The 15,772-nt window shown below is 37.1% G+C and overlaps 1 protein-coding gene and 1 long non-coding RNA gene across 3 annotated transcripts in view; one reads left to right on the plus strand and one right to left on the minus strand.

Annotated features, from left to right (window-relative positions):
• RORA (RAR related orphan receptor A) overlaps positions 1-15,772 on the minus strand; it is a 384,497-nt gene that overhangs the window by 231,140 nt on the left and 137,585 nt on the right. The gene's annotated exons all lie outside the window — the stretch shown is intronic.
• The window catches only part of LOC134144509 (uncharacterized), a 30,353-nt gene that overhangs the window by 484 nt on the left and 14,097 nt on the right, over positions 1-15,772 (plus strand). Inside the window, exons 2-3 of one of the 2 annotated variants that reach the window (XR_009959401.1) lie at positions 3,516-3,657; positions 12,063-12,131. This is a non-coding gene — a long non-coding RNA (uncharacterized LOC134144509). Of the gene's footprint in view, positions 1-3,515; positions 3,658-12,062; positions 12,132-15,772 lie in introns of those variants that run through there. The other variant, XR_009959400.1, reaches the window with a different exon arrangement.

Consider the following 15,772-nt stretch of genomic DNA (forward strand, 5'->3'; position numbering starts at 1 on the left):
TTGTGTGCAAATTTACAGCACCCAAATGTTACAGCAAAGCCTTCCACCCAGCAGCTGCAGTCACACAGTATTCACAATTCCTTAAATGGCACTGCTTAAAGGCTGGCTGCCCCGACAGCTCAAAATGTTCCATTTCCCTCCAGGCAAAATCAACACCTACCTAAACAATATGGATCCAGTGTCGGTTTCTAAGTAGCATTTAGTTTATAGTCTTAAAATCAAATGACCAATTACAACAGTTAAAAAAAAAAAAAAAAAGAAATGATGGAAATTGCTGTCATAGTTTCAGACACACAATTCACTTCAGTGATATTACTGCTATTTATTGGAAGACTGCTAGGGAACCCGTGAAGAGCAACTGTATACAACCTGGAAGGTGTTTGGCAAAATACTGCATCTTTCACTGACTCACAGAATGACATATGAGGATACTTTGCCCCTGTGTTCAAAAAATTCTTAACTGGAAACATAAAGGAAGTGTATCTGGTATTTCATTTGAGACACTGGAAAGGCATCAGAGAAGGAATTCATTTTCATGGTCACTGTTACCTGATTAGATTTTGTCCCTGTACTATAGCTTTCTCAATCTCTAGGTAAGAGAAAAAGAAAAACTTTATTTCACAATACAAAAAAAAAAAAAAAAAAAAAAAAAAAAAAAAAAGATACAAAGGATATACCCCTCAAAGATACACCCCTAAAATTCAAGAAGTTTGTGGCTACAAAAGAGATTAAGCAGTAATGTCAGAATGAAATTCAGATCTCTTGAAACTCAACCCTGGTACTCTCTTTTCCAGACCATACTGCCAACATGCATTTTGTTCACTGACTGATTTAAGAAACTCCTTAGCTTACTACTGCAGAAGGTCATAGTTCCATTAAGAGAGAGGAGCCTAACCAGCAAGTGTATATGTTGCTCATACAGCTACGAAAACATGATAATTTCAGATGTTATTCCTAGCAAGTAGCTGAATGGTTATCTCATTATCTCAGAGTCTTATCACAAAAAAAAACAAGCTTCTTTTTTGGCCAGGCTTTGAAGTCTTTCAATTTCTCTGTTTCAAATTACTCGTGAATGATAAATACTCCAAGTCAGATTCTTTAATTTCTTTTTAGGATATAGTTTGTTAAAATAACTTCAGATTTTAAACAGCTCAGCATCAAATCTACCATTCTTCCTAGAAACAATCTCATCTACCTCAGTATTTATCTACTGAAAAGGAATTATTTGTACATTCTTTTACCATAGCCCTCCACTGCATAACCAGTGTAGACAGCTGCCCTCCCAAATCCTGTAGCTCTCTCTCCCCCATTTACACTACATCTTCTCAGAGAAGATGCCCGCCCATAGGGCCATAATGGGATGCTTGGTCAAAAGGCCTAGCATTTAAACAGCGATAGAGGGCTAATATCTGCAAGGTTCCCCAGACAAGTTCCTCTCTGGAGTAGGTATATATATTAAAAAGCATAAGAAAACTTTTCATTTGGTATAGAAACACCCCACTTTCAGTCTCACTTCAGCATCCTTCCTTTCCATCCACCGTCAGGTAAGAATCTCTCTTGGCAACAGGATACAAGGAAAGAACAGGGAAGAATGTTACTAGGGATAAACATATGCACTCCTGCTGGGACATCCAGGACGACTAAAAATGAATGGTTATTAGGGGACTGAGAGTACTTGCTATACAATTCAGCATGGGTATCTTACAGCATGTAGAACTTTTCAGTGCAGAGTACACATATGTATATATTATCTTTTCTTTTCCTCCTCTGTTTTTATCCTTTGGTTTTCAGCATCAACCTACTGGAAAAGCATTGTACAATGTCCCTGCTGTGCTACAAGTCTCCTTTTCAGTTCAATTAATGAGCCATAAATAACATGATGAAGGTATCAACAAAGAGTGTAATTCATCATAACTTGTCAGAGGGGCGATTCTTGGGAGGAGAATGCTCATTCACAGTCTGGCATAACAGGCTAAGATTTATTCCTTGCCTAGTACCTCCCCCTTCACCCTCAGTTTGCCAAAATTTATCTTGTGCTGGAACCCTCACAGGTGCACTGCTTTGACAAATATGTTGTGAAGTCCAGTATTCATCACAGGCAAGTCTTTGTTGGGAAAGAGGCAGCAAGAAATAAATTTGTTTTAGAAAGAAGGTGCTCGTGATTCAGTGTGCTCAGGGGTATGGGGAAAGGCAGACAGGCTCGTTATTTTTAACCTCCCTGCGTCTGCAAGAGAAGAAAATGAGGTAACGCAGTTGATGTGACATTACAATCCCTGACTTCATTACTTGCTGCATGGTTAAACAACCATCTAGGTAATTACTACTACTATAGTCTTACTTAGCTCCATTTTCTCCTCATACTCGCCTCCAACAGATAGGACCAACTGATGGATACCGGTATCCTTTATGGAGGGAATTTTGCTCATTGCCAAGTCCTTTATCTAAACTAACATTCACCAGTTGAAACTCATTCTCACAAACCTAACTCACTGTGAAGCTACTAAAACCATTCTTAGATTCATGAAGGTAGCCCTCTAAAATAGTATACTGAATAAAAGATGATCATCTAAAACACTTGAGATTCAGAAAGCAAAATAAAGGCTATGTTGGGATAAAAAGCTAAAAAAAATTACATTGCTCCATATTTACACCATCATTGTTAGCATCAAAGTAACTGTCAGTTAGTGTCTTCTCTGAAGCACAAAACACAACATAGATGGGCCTGAAACAAATCCAAAAACCTGGAAATCTTCAGTGTAAAAATGAGGGTAAATCCCGCTTTCATCTGAATTTAATGTGTGCAGGAGGGCATCATGCCTGTAATAGTCAGAATCAGTAATGAGGATTTATCTAATTTATCTAGTTTGTCTAAGAGCTAAGCAGTTTGACATTCTGAATCCAAAACTGGCCCATTTCTACTAGAATTGGGACTGAGGATAATTTGAAAGTAATCCTGTTTCAGATTGCTTATACAAGAAGTCCTCAAAGACATCATATTTGAGTGATACGTGCCTGCCAGTTTTGTAAGGGTGATACAAAAGTGGAAGTAGTATGTTCAACAGCAGATCCTTAGAAAGCCAAACTCAATATGAAAAAAAAAATGACCCTGACATGAAAGATTTATTTACTAAAAAGAAAAAAGGGCATTTTCTCTGTATTCTTTGGACAATCTGATTTGAACCAAATAAATTTTTGCCAAGGAAAGAGAAGCTATTTAGGACAAGCTTGACATTCATTAGATCTCATGAGGTTATTTCTATGAACAGAGCTAAGTATTTGCTCTCTGGAGACTGGATTTCTAAGGATGGATCACACAGGATTTTACCATTTTTTTCTCAGTTTACATTTCTGCTTTTTAAAACTGAAAGGCCAAATGTTAAAAGTACCGTTTCTATGTGTACAGAATACTAGCTCTTCATAGCCAGTAAGCAGGTTGAGTGTTCTGGTTTGAAAACTAGGGTGAATTAAGATAAGAGACAGCTGACTTGTCTGGTCACTATTATCTGTATCAACAGAAAGAAGAAACTCTGTTTTCATTCTCTGAATCCTCTGTGAGGAAAGCCCATCTCAGCGTTGCTTATGTGCCCTGAAGACACAGCATGTGCCTCCTCAATTTTAAGACTACTCATCAACAGACTCAGAAACAAACTATTGAGGGTGAGATTTCTCAATTTTTCCAGTTTGTTGAGATCCGTATTTGATTTATATACATGATAATCTTCTTACATTTTCAAAAAGAATTTAAAAATCATGTAAAAATTCATTATGCTAATTCTGCAAAACTGGTGTAGACAGTGTTTGAATTATAATAGAGAATGTTTGAACCATAACAGCATGTAAGAATAAGGAAAGTTGAAGTATCTGTGCCTTTTACATACTACAAGACAGTTTTCAATACTTTATAAACCCTCTTCAGGGTTTCTGATGGGAAAAAGGGATGGGAAGTTGCAAAAGTTAGTATTGTGACAGGGCACTAATGTGTATAGGAGGAGGCAGCTTACTTTTGTGAGTGGCCGTACTTCACAGCTGTGCACTTCTTTGAGGTATATTTAAGCCATCTTCAGTCCAGTAGGAAGGTTGATGTCCTTAGAGGAGCCCTAACTATTCAGTCATTTATACTCAAATGAAGGCAAAAAATTGTAACTTCCGAATGCTCAAAAAAAGTGCAATGTATATGAGTAATATCCTGCTCCCTGAATAGACGCACTTACTCCTTTATGGCAAGTCAGAGATGGTAGCACTACCAACCCTGAAGGTCATACTAAAGCAGCCATCAGTTTAGGGCTGTATCAACCTAACCCCTTAGCCTACAGGTTTGAAAAGTCAGTGGACTCCATGCTCCCCCTTCTTCCCGCTCTCTCCAGTGTCCCTGTAGAACATGCAGCTCGCAGAGGCCTTTCCTCATCAAAAGTGGCAATTTCTTCTAAGCATTAAAAACATTATTTAATACAGTTCTGGTAATTTTCTGTTTCTGAGGTTGACCTAGTGCTACCACAGCATTTTTCATACAAAAAGAAAGCAAGCTTTGTACTGGCTATATAGAGATATGCACAGAAAAAGAAATAAGCAGCCTGTAATTGTATGCTGTCAAGAAATGTTCATCCACTTTTTTTTCTCCTGAAGAAAAAGAACAAAGTTTTGAAACTTGGAACTGCCAATCTATTGGTTCAAGAAATATCTAATTAGCATAACAGCAGCAACATGCAAAACAAATTAACTGCTGTAGGTCACAGTGGCCTCCCACTGACACAGATCTAGGCAAAAATTTTTGTTTTGTTTTGCTTTGTTCTAAAGGTTGCTGTGGTCTCTTCAAGTCTCCATTCTCTCACACCATTTACTACCAGCTTCTTACAAGACAAATACTGCAGGAGATGCTCCACAATAAAATACCCTTTAAAGCAATTAAATCTAAGATGTTTGGATGATACCATTTAAAAATCACTTGGTAAGGAAAGTTTCTAGGGAAAAAATGGTTTCCACTGGCACAGCAAAGGCTTAAGCTCTGCCATTGCTTGTGTGAGGGGAGAGACCTCAACCTGCAGAAAAGAGCAAGTTAATGCAGAAAAAGCAAATAGAAATACAACTGGAGTGACAATGGTGCTTTGTAGCCAAAATAAAATATCTTCTATGTAGAAAAAACAGCAAGTAAAAGAGGTAAATAGCTCATTCACTGTTGGGCCAGGTCTTTAGCTTGTTATAGAGCTGAACTCTGCATAGAAAAGAACATCATACAGCTTCTTATATTCCCCTGATACTCAATGCTAGGCTGTTTTTATCTCAATCCAAGCAATATTTGTGTTGAAAACACACGCCATGTTAGTAGAAGACAGCATAGGAGAACATGATACAGGATCCTGACCAAGGAGTTTCTTGAGAAGGTTTAGCTCAGTTGGTTAGAGCGTGGTTCTGCTAATGCAAAGGTTGTGGGTTCAATCCCCGTACGGGCTATGCTGAGGGTTAGACTAGATGATCTGCAGAGGTCCCTTCCAACCTTACCGTTCTATGATTCTATGAGAAAGGAAAAATTGTCTCATGTGAACAACCCAAATTGAGTCTATTTCAGCAAATACATCCAGCTTTACAGGACAGATTTGAAGTATATGTGTATTCACAAACATGAAGAATATGTATGCATGCCTTTAACTGGAACAGGTTCTAGAAAAATCCTCAGCATCAAAACACAGTATCTGTCACCCTGTTAATAAACATAATCAAAGGGAGCACATGTACTCATGGCTCAACACTCTTGACCCAGCTCTGGAGGTGGGTGGCAGAAACAGCTCGAGGCCACTTTTCTGTTTCCCCTGATCATGGTGCTTACTTCAAACTGATTCTTGCCAGAAGTTACAGTTTTGGCTGGCAGAAAAACAAGAACCGTATTTCATGAAAAATTGGAAAATACTTTTTATTCTATCTTGGAATAAATATGAAAGCCTTGAGAATTTTGCCAGTGTGCTATCTTAGAACAGTTAATAGTCTAGTATCTTAGGCAGTTACCCAAGAGATGAGTGCCAAAACAGGCAGAATAAGGACTTGAACTTCAGCATCCCATATCCTAAACAAGTTCCCTAATGGCTAAGCTAAAGAGCCAATTGCCATACATCTGGCCCAGTGAATAGTTAATCATTATTTGAATGATTATTTGAAATGAAATATCCCGAAAATAAGACTGAAAGTTACAAGAGCTTGTTCTGATTTGAGCACATCTGTTTCCCACATCCCAGAAATCAGTCTGACCATCCTTCTCAAGTGACACTCTTCCATTCTGATTGCATGCCAGTGAATATTCCTAATGGAAACGTTCAAGTTTCTATTTTAGCCAAAATGCCATTTCCATCATCTAAGACAAAAATCTGCATCTTAGGCTCCAAAGTGAAAACTTAGATTTTAGAGGACTCTTTCATCTGTAATTTTATCAAATGTATTAGGAAAGGTAAACCACATTTACCGAGAGAGGCCTTTTTATCAGATGACAGGTTAGGATATGATGTCACCACCTGGCAATCAAATATTCTCCGTTTACTTAGAATAACGCTCTTGGTACATAAGCTTGGATGGGGAGGGAGGGAATTCACACTTGCAAGAAAAAAAAAAAAAAGAATGTATATACACTCAAAGACATTTGTTTACATACATGATAGGTAGTTTTGTAAAAGCTAAAATCAGCTTCTGCATACATCATTATTGTCTTCATTTGGGGCTCACTGTATCTAAACTGATCTTTTGACTTCAACACAGTAGGGACAAATGCATTTACTTGTAAAACAAAGCAAGACCTGTTCGGAGGTGGACACAATAATCAATCCAGATGCCACAGAGGCACTAAGGCACATTTACCATTATGTGACCTGTAGGAATAATATATTACACCTTTTGCCAGTAGGAGCCTTGCCAGCTACACCACATCTTTGTCAGCAGTCACAGCTATCCTTCACAATCTTTTGTTCACTGCTCATTAAGGTGAATTTACAACAGTGGGATACAGCATTTTCTGGAGACCATTCTTCAGTTGTATCTATGTTGATACCACTTCAAGTCAGTACTTACTGTTAAACTGTCCTGTAGATCTTGCCTCTTGCAGTTCCACTCCTAGTTCAGCTTTGTGCAACCTGAAGAATACAGCACTTTGAGCAGGAAAGAAACCTTCTCAATTTTCTGTTTAAAATAAACATTAGAGCCTGTACTTTGTATGGGTGTCATATCTGAAAAGGCCTCCAGAGAAGACTAAACTGGGTTGTACTACTGTAAAGTGATCCTGCATCATAGGTTTGCAAAAGCACTTGTACTGTTGTAGTGGTGTTGCACAGCAATTAAGATCACTCATGGAAGTTACTAAATTGAAACTATGGAATTACATATGCAGAAAATAACTACAAATTATTCTTTACAGTCTTGGAGGCCTGATTCCCCATGCATGACAGTAGCAGAGCTGGCAGTTATTATTTCTACAAATTTTTAATAACTATTAACAACTTAATTCCCATCTAATCACATTACTAGATTAGAACACATGTAGTTTTTGTTCTTTGCAATATTAACCCCATTAACCACATTTCAATTATCATGCCATCAATTCCCTTAAGTCTGTGGTCAGTAACCTATACACAACTGTGGGATAAGATGGTGGCTGCTCTGCCAATTATTTCTTGAACCGGTCAGCTGCAAGTTTCAAATATGCCTTCTTTGGCTTCAGTTAAAAGGTAGATGAACATTTCTCAGTAATGTAATTCTAAGCTGCCAGTAATCAACTAAGATGTCCACTGCCCTACCATAACTCTATTTCCAACTGACAGAAAGGTCACTTTTGGACTTGATCTATTAGAGTCTAGGAGCCTTTTTGTATCACTCTGAATATATGCTGTATACACAGTATATATATTATGCTGTATACTCTATACCTTGCTTTGCTGGATTTCTTTCTATCACCAGGAAGATGAAATAAAGGAAGGAAGCAAGACAGACAAAAAGCAATGATGTACTCTGTACTGCATTGCAGTATTTGCTTCAGAAGATTAATTACAATAATACAATTAAAATTGTACCATTCTCATATTTGTAGTTCCCCTCATCTATAAATTACCACTATTGGAGAAAGCTGTGATGTAGTTCCAAAAGCTACTTACTTATCATAACTGCTCTTAGACTGTAATTCAGAAATGAAAAGGAGGTATGGAATTTACAGTTTTAATATAACTAAGGTGTTCAGGTAAATGAATATTATTCTAAAGGCTCTCAAAATACTAAATATTGCAAAAAAAAATTCTATCTAAAGTTGCTGCCAAACCTTGTCATTATTATTTTTAAATTTTTACTTTGTGATTTGAATATTCAACTAGATTTTCTTACAGTCTTTATATGAGCAATTTATACCATTGTTTCAAATTAAGAAAATAAATCTGTGAGGAATGTTTCAAATCATCATATGTCTATTCTTTATAGTCTACTAAATGTTGTTTTCCCAGACAAACGATACTAACTTTGGCTAATTTCGTGGTCACCTCATGAGGTGTTTTTTATTTGTTTTCAATTATAAGAGTGTCTAAACGAATACATCAGTAGCTAAGCTTCAGCTCAAGTGCTTCTGCCCTCCCTCTCACCCCACCCTGATGATAATCAAAACGCAACTTCAGATACTTTGCTAGAGAGCTCTCCCGTTCATTAAGCATAGAACCAGGTCACGGTCACTAGCTTTTCTCCAGCCACCTAATCATGTCCAGTGTTAACTGTAGACACCTAAATCTTCTCTTTTCCTTCTCTTAGTGATGCCTTTAGGGGAGCTTGGGGAATAACTAGTCCTGCTCACTCTTTGCTCTTCTCAGCTCTTTGCATTCAGGCCCACTAAGATGTATGTGTTGACACAGAGCAATGCTTATGGTGGTGAAGATCTCTAAAATTTATCCCTGGCATTAGGAAGACAACACAATTTCTTAGAGATTAAAAGTATGAAGATTCATTATCTTAGTCCAAAGCAACATTTGTAAATGCCAAAGCATACAATATAAACATGGGGTTTTTTTTGTTGCGTTCTCCCACCACAACCTTTGTGTTTTACAGTTCAGGGAGCACATCTCAATTCTTATTGAGGTCAAGGGCCTAATTCAAGTGCTTCAAGCTACTGCCCAATATGTATTTTTAAGTTCTAGTTTATGAGTGATGATACCAATATTAAGATTGAATACTAAGTTCTCTTAACGAATAATGATCTGTGAAAGATTTCTCTGCTCAAACAATTTATTGAAACTGATTTCTTACAGATAATTTCCCGAAACTGTCAAGAAATGCAAATGTCATATTTTTCATAAATAACATCTGGAGGTCAAGCAGAAAAAGAAAAAGACCCAGAGATAACATATTTAAATGATGAGTCTGGAGAAACACCACACATGTCGTTAGGCTAAGGACATTTCTCCTATCAGCAACATAATGCCAGTGTGATAGATGGGACAAGTATGGGTCAGAGTGCCCAGATTCAGTGACTGAAGTTTCTTTTGAAGAGAATGGGCAAGAACTGATATTAGACTGATAGGCCTAATTTTATTTTGAGGAGATAATCTGAGGTCAAATGACTTAACCTGGCTTTGCTTAAGTCATGGACAGACCTGGGCTACCAATCAAAACTAATATAATCAGCAGAAAAAAGTAAAAATACACCAAGCTGGAGATAGAGTTTCTTACTGCAATGTATATGAATTATTTGTCAGTTGTATACTGGCTTATAGACCTATTTAAGCACACAGAGGCCTTCATAAGCTCTAGTGAGACTATTAAATATATATTATATATATAAATATATATATTTTTTATATATGTATATATAAAAGAAAGGTCTGAAGAATCAGATTTTGAACTTTCTAACTCTGAACATATTAGAAGGACAACAGTTCTCCAGGGAAGAAAAAAAATGTTGGCATGCTAGGAGGCTGTTTCTGCCAGCTGGACCAAGTCTCCAGTTGGTACTGATTCATGAAACAGTTATTTACTAGCTGTATTTAAACAGCAGTCATTTAATAGCAGCATCTCACAATAAAGAAAATACTTTGTCTGAAAACAATCTTGAGGCAGGAGGGCTCACAAGCAGTTTGAAAGAAGATGAGAGTTCAAATGATCTCAAATTGGAGACTGATATGAAACAAACAAGATAATTCATTGAAGATAATGCAAAACATTCAGCTTCGGTAGGCATAAACAATTGCACAAATACAAGGGGAAATGACTGAGTAAGAATGATTCAGAGAAGGATCTAATGCTTACATTTGTATCAAAAGCTGAACTAAGTCAACAATAATGCAAACTATGCAGTGTTTGTTCTCCCAATGATCTATACTTGGAGGTGTAAACAGGAGCATCACTTGGGAGACCCCTTCCATTTTTTCTCTTTTGTACATCTCAAAGAAAGAGATTGATTATCTGAAAAGAGCTGGATAATATGTACGTATAGAAACATAAAAAGAAACTATTTGGTTTGTGGTCTAGATACCAGCAGGCTGAAAGCATGACATGATAAGAGTTTCCAAATGAGTGGAAGTTTGTTAAAGAGAGAACAACTCACATTTTTCTGTCACTCCCCAGGGTAACTCAAGGAGTATTGAACTTAAATTGCAACAAAGCAGATTTAGGCTGGACATTAGGAATATCTAGTATTGATTACCTGAAGAAGTTACAGAATCTCTGTCTTTGGAGCTGTGTAAGATGGACACACCCATCAGTAATGTTTTTCAGATGAACTGATCATATTCCTCAGGTAGAGGGATAGCTGAGATGACCTTCGGAGGTACCTCCCAACCCTTTTCATTATCATCTTTTGTGCTTGCCACAGAAAACAATATTAGGGAAAGGATTAAAAACCTGCAGATAATCCCCAAGTCATTGCATCTAGATACATGACTTATTAGAATAGCAATAAGTTTGATAAATATTTCAGGGGTCAAAAGAAACAGCCCGACAGGTGTTCCATCAACTACAGACCATTAAAGCTAAACAAAGAAGGTAGATGCTCTATCTTGGAAAGAATCAACAGTATGCAGTGGCAGTAATCAACAGTATGGCCTTCCAGCCACGTTCAGGACCAATTACTAGCTGACTATATTTCCTATCTTATTACAAGTATTAGCTCAACCTTCATTTGTTATAATGCTTATTTCTTACTGTTTCCTCCTTACTCCATCACACAGCAGTTACAGTTCTATAAACACGAGTGCAATTCATCACAGACTATTACAAAAACTAAAATAATTGTTAGTAGTAACACAATAGTGAAAAACAAATTTCCATACATCCACAAACCATGCAAAGATAAAGCAGACAGGACATCCGTCTAGCAGGTATTCATTTTTCAGCTGAGAAGTGTCAACACCACAAGTTAGTTATACAACTCACTTCCTTTAAACAAAACGAATTCCAGAACCCATACTCCCAACTCATCATTTATTCGCCTTGGATCATGGGCAAGTGCAGAAAAAAATGCATTTCTATTGCTTCAGCTTGAATTCAGCTCCATTTAATAGCTGAATAAAACAACAGTTTGCTGATGTAATAAAAATCTCTGAAAGCTGCTGTGCTACACGGTGAAAACCATCTGGAAGCAGCATTCCAGGATTTTCATGACTGTAAAATAGCCTGTAATGATCATTATTCACAGACTTCTATTGCTCTCCATCTAGAGGGTAAATAAACAAACTAGAACACAGTTAAACTTTACAAGCACAATGAATGAAAACGAAAATGTTGTACTAAGCTTCTCTTATGTTCACTCTTCTAGCAACTTAATTATGTTATGCACATGAGGTTAACTTACTGTGGTAGGTGGGGGCTAAAGCTTTTGGAGCTGAATTCCAGGCCTGTGGCATCACCAGCTTCTGAGAGACCATGATGTGTCCCATGGTGATGAAAGAGAACATCTTAAAATAGAAGTGGATTCGTTACAATTTTGCTTAACTGTCAAAGGTGCTATGAACGCTAAATATGATGTTTTTGAAGTACTTCTTAAATGAAGGACAAGAGCAGGTAATGTTTTCAAATGCACCCTTATCTCTAAGGACCTTTGTTGTGCTTCATTCTCACAGAAAGTCAACAGGAGTTGGTGCTTGTCTGTGCAGCCTCATTCGAGTCGAGTTAAATCAAATCAACTAAAGTGAAAATTACTATGAAATTAAAGATCATTAAATTCTTTCAAAGACTCCTCATTCAGAAGTAAAGTGGCTTTCGTCAGTTCTTGTTTTAATTTGTTTGGGAGGTGCTCTAGTATTCATTTTGGCAAAACATCAACCCTCGGACTTTTTGTCCCAAAGGCGCAAAGACTCAGATTAGAACCAAAAGAAATCAGTATAGAGTTTGACAAAGCTTTAGGAAAAGCAAATGAATATAAAAGTGATTTTACAATCCAGAAACCTCTCAAGAAAATAAATTAAGCTGTTACTTGCTGGTGTAGAATCAAACAGGGCTGGAAGGGATCTCGAGAGGTCCTGTAATCTGCATCCAGCCCCAGGTCAGGATCAGTAATATCCATGTCATTCAAACAGATGTCTCTGTCCTGCTTTATAGGTCTCTAGCAAGGAGGATTCCACAGCCTCTCCAAGCAATCTATTCTAGTTCTTCTCTATTTGGAGTTAAAAAGATCCTAAATACCTTGCCTAATACTCCCTTGCCGCACTTTAGTGAAGTGAGTTGTTCACCTCTTCTTAGTGGTGGACTAAAGTAACGAAAAAAAAAAAAAAAACAGAATTACATTTTCAAGCTTTCAAAGGATAAATAAAGCATTTTATTCATAGCATCTTTAGAAGATAAAACCAGTTAATTTACTAAGCAGTGAGCTGGAAGGAAACACTGGGCAGTGCTGTATTCTGTTAGATATGTTTTTTACTGCAGACAATATGCAGATACACAATAGGAAAATGCGGCCCACAAATGTTTTCATGATTCTAGCAGCACTTTAAATATTGATGCTTGTCTGCAAAAGCCAAGATAAACAACTATTATGGCATAATAGTATTATTGAAAAAAATTTCTCTTCCTGTATCTCAGATTGTGTAGAAAGAATGAGAATGGAATTTTCTTCTGTGTCCTATAACCCTATACCTTAGCACTGGTGCAATGCAAATTCTAAAGCAGGTAAATAATACAGTATAGTAGAACAGCCATGTCACAGGGTTGTTCTTTTTCTAGACCAGCTCAGAAGAACTGAGCAGTTTCACTCAGGAATATGACTCCTACCATGGCATAGTACCTCTGACTGTGATGGTCTCTGGTCTCTTCTTAGGACAAAAGGAATACATTTTTTGCTGTCACCAGGCACTGCAGTTCAGAGAAGCAGTCTAGTATAGCCCAGTCTAAAGTGATATATCCATTTTTGAAGGTTTGTGTCCACCTAGCAAGGCACCTACCTGTAGGAATTCAAAAGCAGCTGAGATCAGCCCTTTTTGTTAGCATCTAACCTGCTTTAAGTTTTTTTCTTATATATATGTATAACCCTGTAAAGCATTTTACTTAATGATGTTGATGAAAATAATGATCATATTTTACCTAAAGATAGTTAGGGGAACAAAGAAAATTCTACCCACTATTCCAGCAAAAAACTGCAGGAGTCTCAAAACTGAAGTTTGTTTGTTTGCATTCCTCTTAAGAGGGAAAGAAGCATCAGAAATATCCAGTGAAATGCATAGGCCATAGAATGGCATGCAGAAAAAAATGCACAGCTAACATTAATAAAGGAGCACAAATGTGGAACAAAGAAATCCAAAAAACTACCAACATTTAAAATATACATTATGAAATGGTGGGTTACATGGCCAAATACTAATCCAAAAGGATGTTTTTGTTCCTGTCATCTTACCTGTGGTTCTTTTCCTGTGCTTTCCTTTAAGTAGAAAAAATATGACAGTATTTTTAGTTGATCCACCCTGAGTGAGAAGAGAGATACTGACTTTTGCAAAGTTGTTCATTCTTCATCTTTTTCTCTCTTAGCAAAATTCTGTTATCTGTTCATTGTATATCACACAATAAGATCTTTCTTATATTTCAGCAGATTTTTGAAGAAGTTTTTATGATTTTTGTTTCTTTGCTTCAGATTTTGAACGAGAAGTTCCAGCCTTTAAACAAGATTTGCAAATGCCACTATGAAATTCAGCAGTTCCTTGTATTTGCAAGGATAACCTCACAATAATGCAAGAAAGAACATTATTGATACAGTAAGCTATTTTAAGAACCAATTCAATGCCAAAAAGGAGAAGTGCAATGATCTGTGTTCTGCTATTTGAAAAATGCCCTTGAAAGTGTGACATCTACCGAGGTAAAAGCAAAGAAAGAGTAATTCCACATTTAAATCCTTCTGTACTTGCTACCAGTTTGGCACAGCTCCAGCAGCAGAGTGCTCTGTGCAGCACAGAATAACATACGTGAGCACTAATTTGGTGGCATAACAAGATATATAGCAGCAGGAATAACCAGGATACTTCACAGTTTCTATCTTGAGCTAATTTCTGCTTTTTCTAGTTATACACTATATATTGCTATCTGTTTTGAAAAAAGATTCAATTCTATACAGTTACTACCTTTTTCTTCCTCTATATTTGAAGTTTTTTTTTTTTTTTTTTTTTTTTTGTAATAAAGTCTGCAAGCATCACTGTTCAAATTATTAAAATCCCAATATACCCACCACAAATGCAGAAGTCTGGAACTTTCTTCGTTGACTAGAGAACGAGCTGGCAAAGCTAAAAGCTTAAGCCAAGCTTTTAAGATTTTTCTGATTCCACTCTTCCATTTTTTCCTCTCTCTCTCTCTCTCTCTCTAAATCTTGGAGTAAGAGAAGATTAGTGCAGATGGATGAAAATATTTTTTCCACTTCAGCATTTGCTGTCACTATCCAGTACTAAGCACGTTCTCATATGGTGTCACTAAAAAGATGGAAATTCCTACATTTCTCTTAAATACAATAATCTTGCCTCTTCTCCCCACTGGAAAAAAAAAAAAAAAAAAGAAAAAAGAAAAGAAAAAGAAGAGAAAAAAGGAAAAAGAAAAAACCCTGGCTGTTTATTTCGGCCTGAGTTTCCTGCCATTTATCCTGCAGGAAAACCTGTAAACATAGTAACCTCTCAAATTGATGCCTTGCCTTATATTAAAGTTCAGCTGGCTTCCTCTGCACCACACTACAGCAATCAGTTTCTGGCTCACTGTGCCTAGCCAGTAAATTGACCTGGACATAGGAAAAATGAAAATATGCAGACTTAAAGTAATCCCCCTTGCCGAGCACTCAGGCACCCAGCTGGATTAGCCATGGGGGAAGGGGGCGCCTAGCCATGGGAAGGCCTGCAGGGACCTGATCGCTGCCTCTTTTAGTGTGGTTTCAGGCTTGTGTATCTTGAGGGAGTTACAGTAGTGCAGAACTGGAAAAACAAGGTAGGGGATCAGGCCCCTTCAGCTGCAGGTTTTCTTGATTACGATTTTGAGTACAGTCACTCACAGCTATAGTGATTTACACGTTCCATTAACTAAGTCAATACAATGCAACACTTACTTATAGGTATCTAAATTCTGTATTTAAGCAATTGTATTTGCCAGTTGACATGACCAACCAAAGAGAGGGTGAGGGGAGGAAGGAAAAAAAAACCCCAGCAGATAAATATAGAAGCATCAAGGTATTACATTTGCAGTATGTAAGAGATGTAAACAGATAACTTGCTTTCCAGAATTTTAACTTAGAAAAGAATCAGCCTGTGAATAATTTCATTTTCCTAGTAAATATTTGGATTACAACTGAGTTCAGTCACAAGGATCAACC

The sequence above is a fragment of the Rhea pennata genome, chromosome 10, assembly GCF_028389875.1.
Source record: "Rhea pennata isolate bPtePen1 chromosome 10, bPtePen1.pri, whole genome shotgun sequence".
NCBI classification, from domain to species: Eukaryota; Metazoa; Chordata; class Aves; order Rheiformes; family Rheidae; genus Rhea; species Rhea pennata.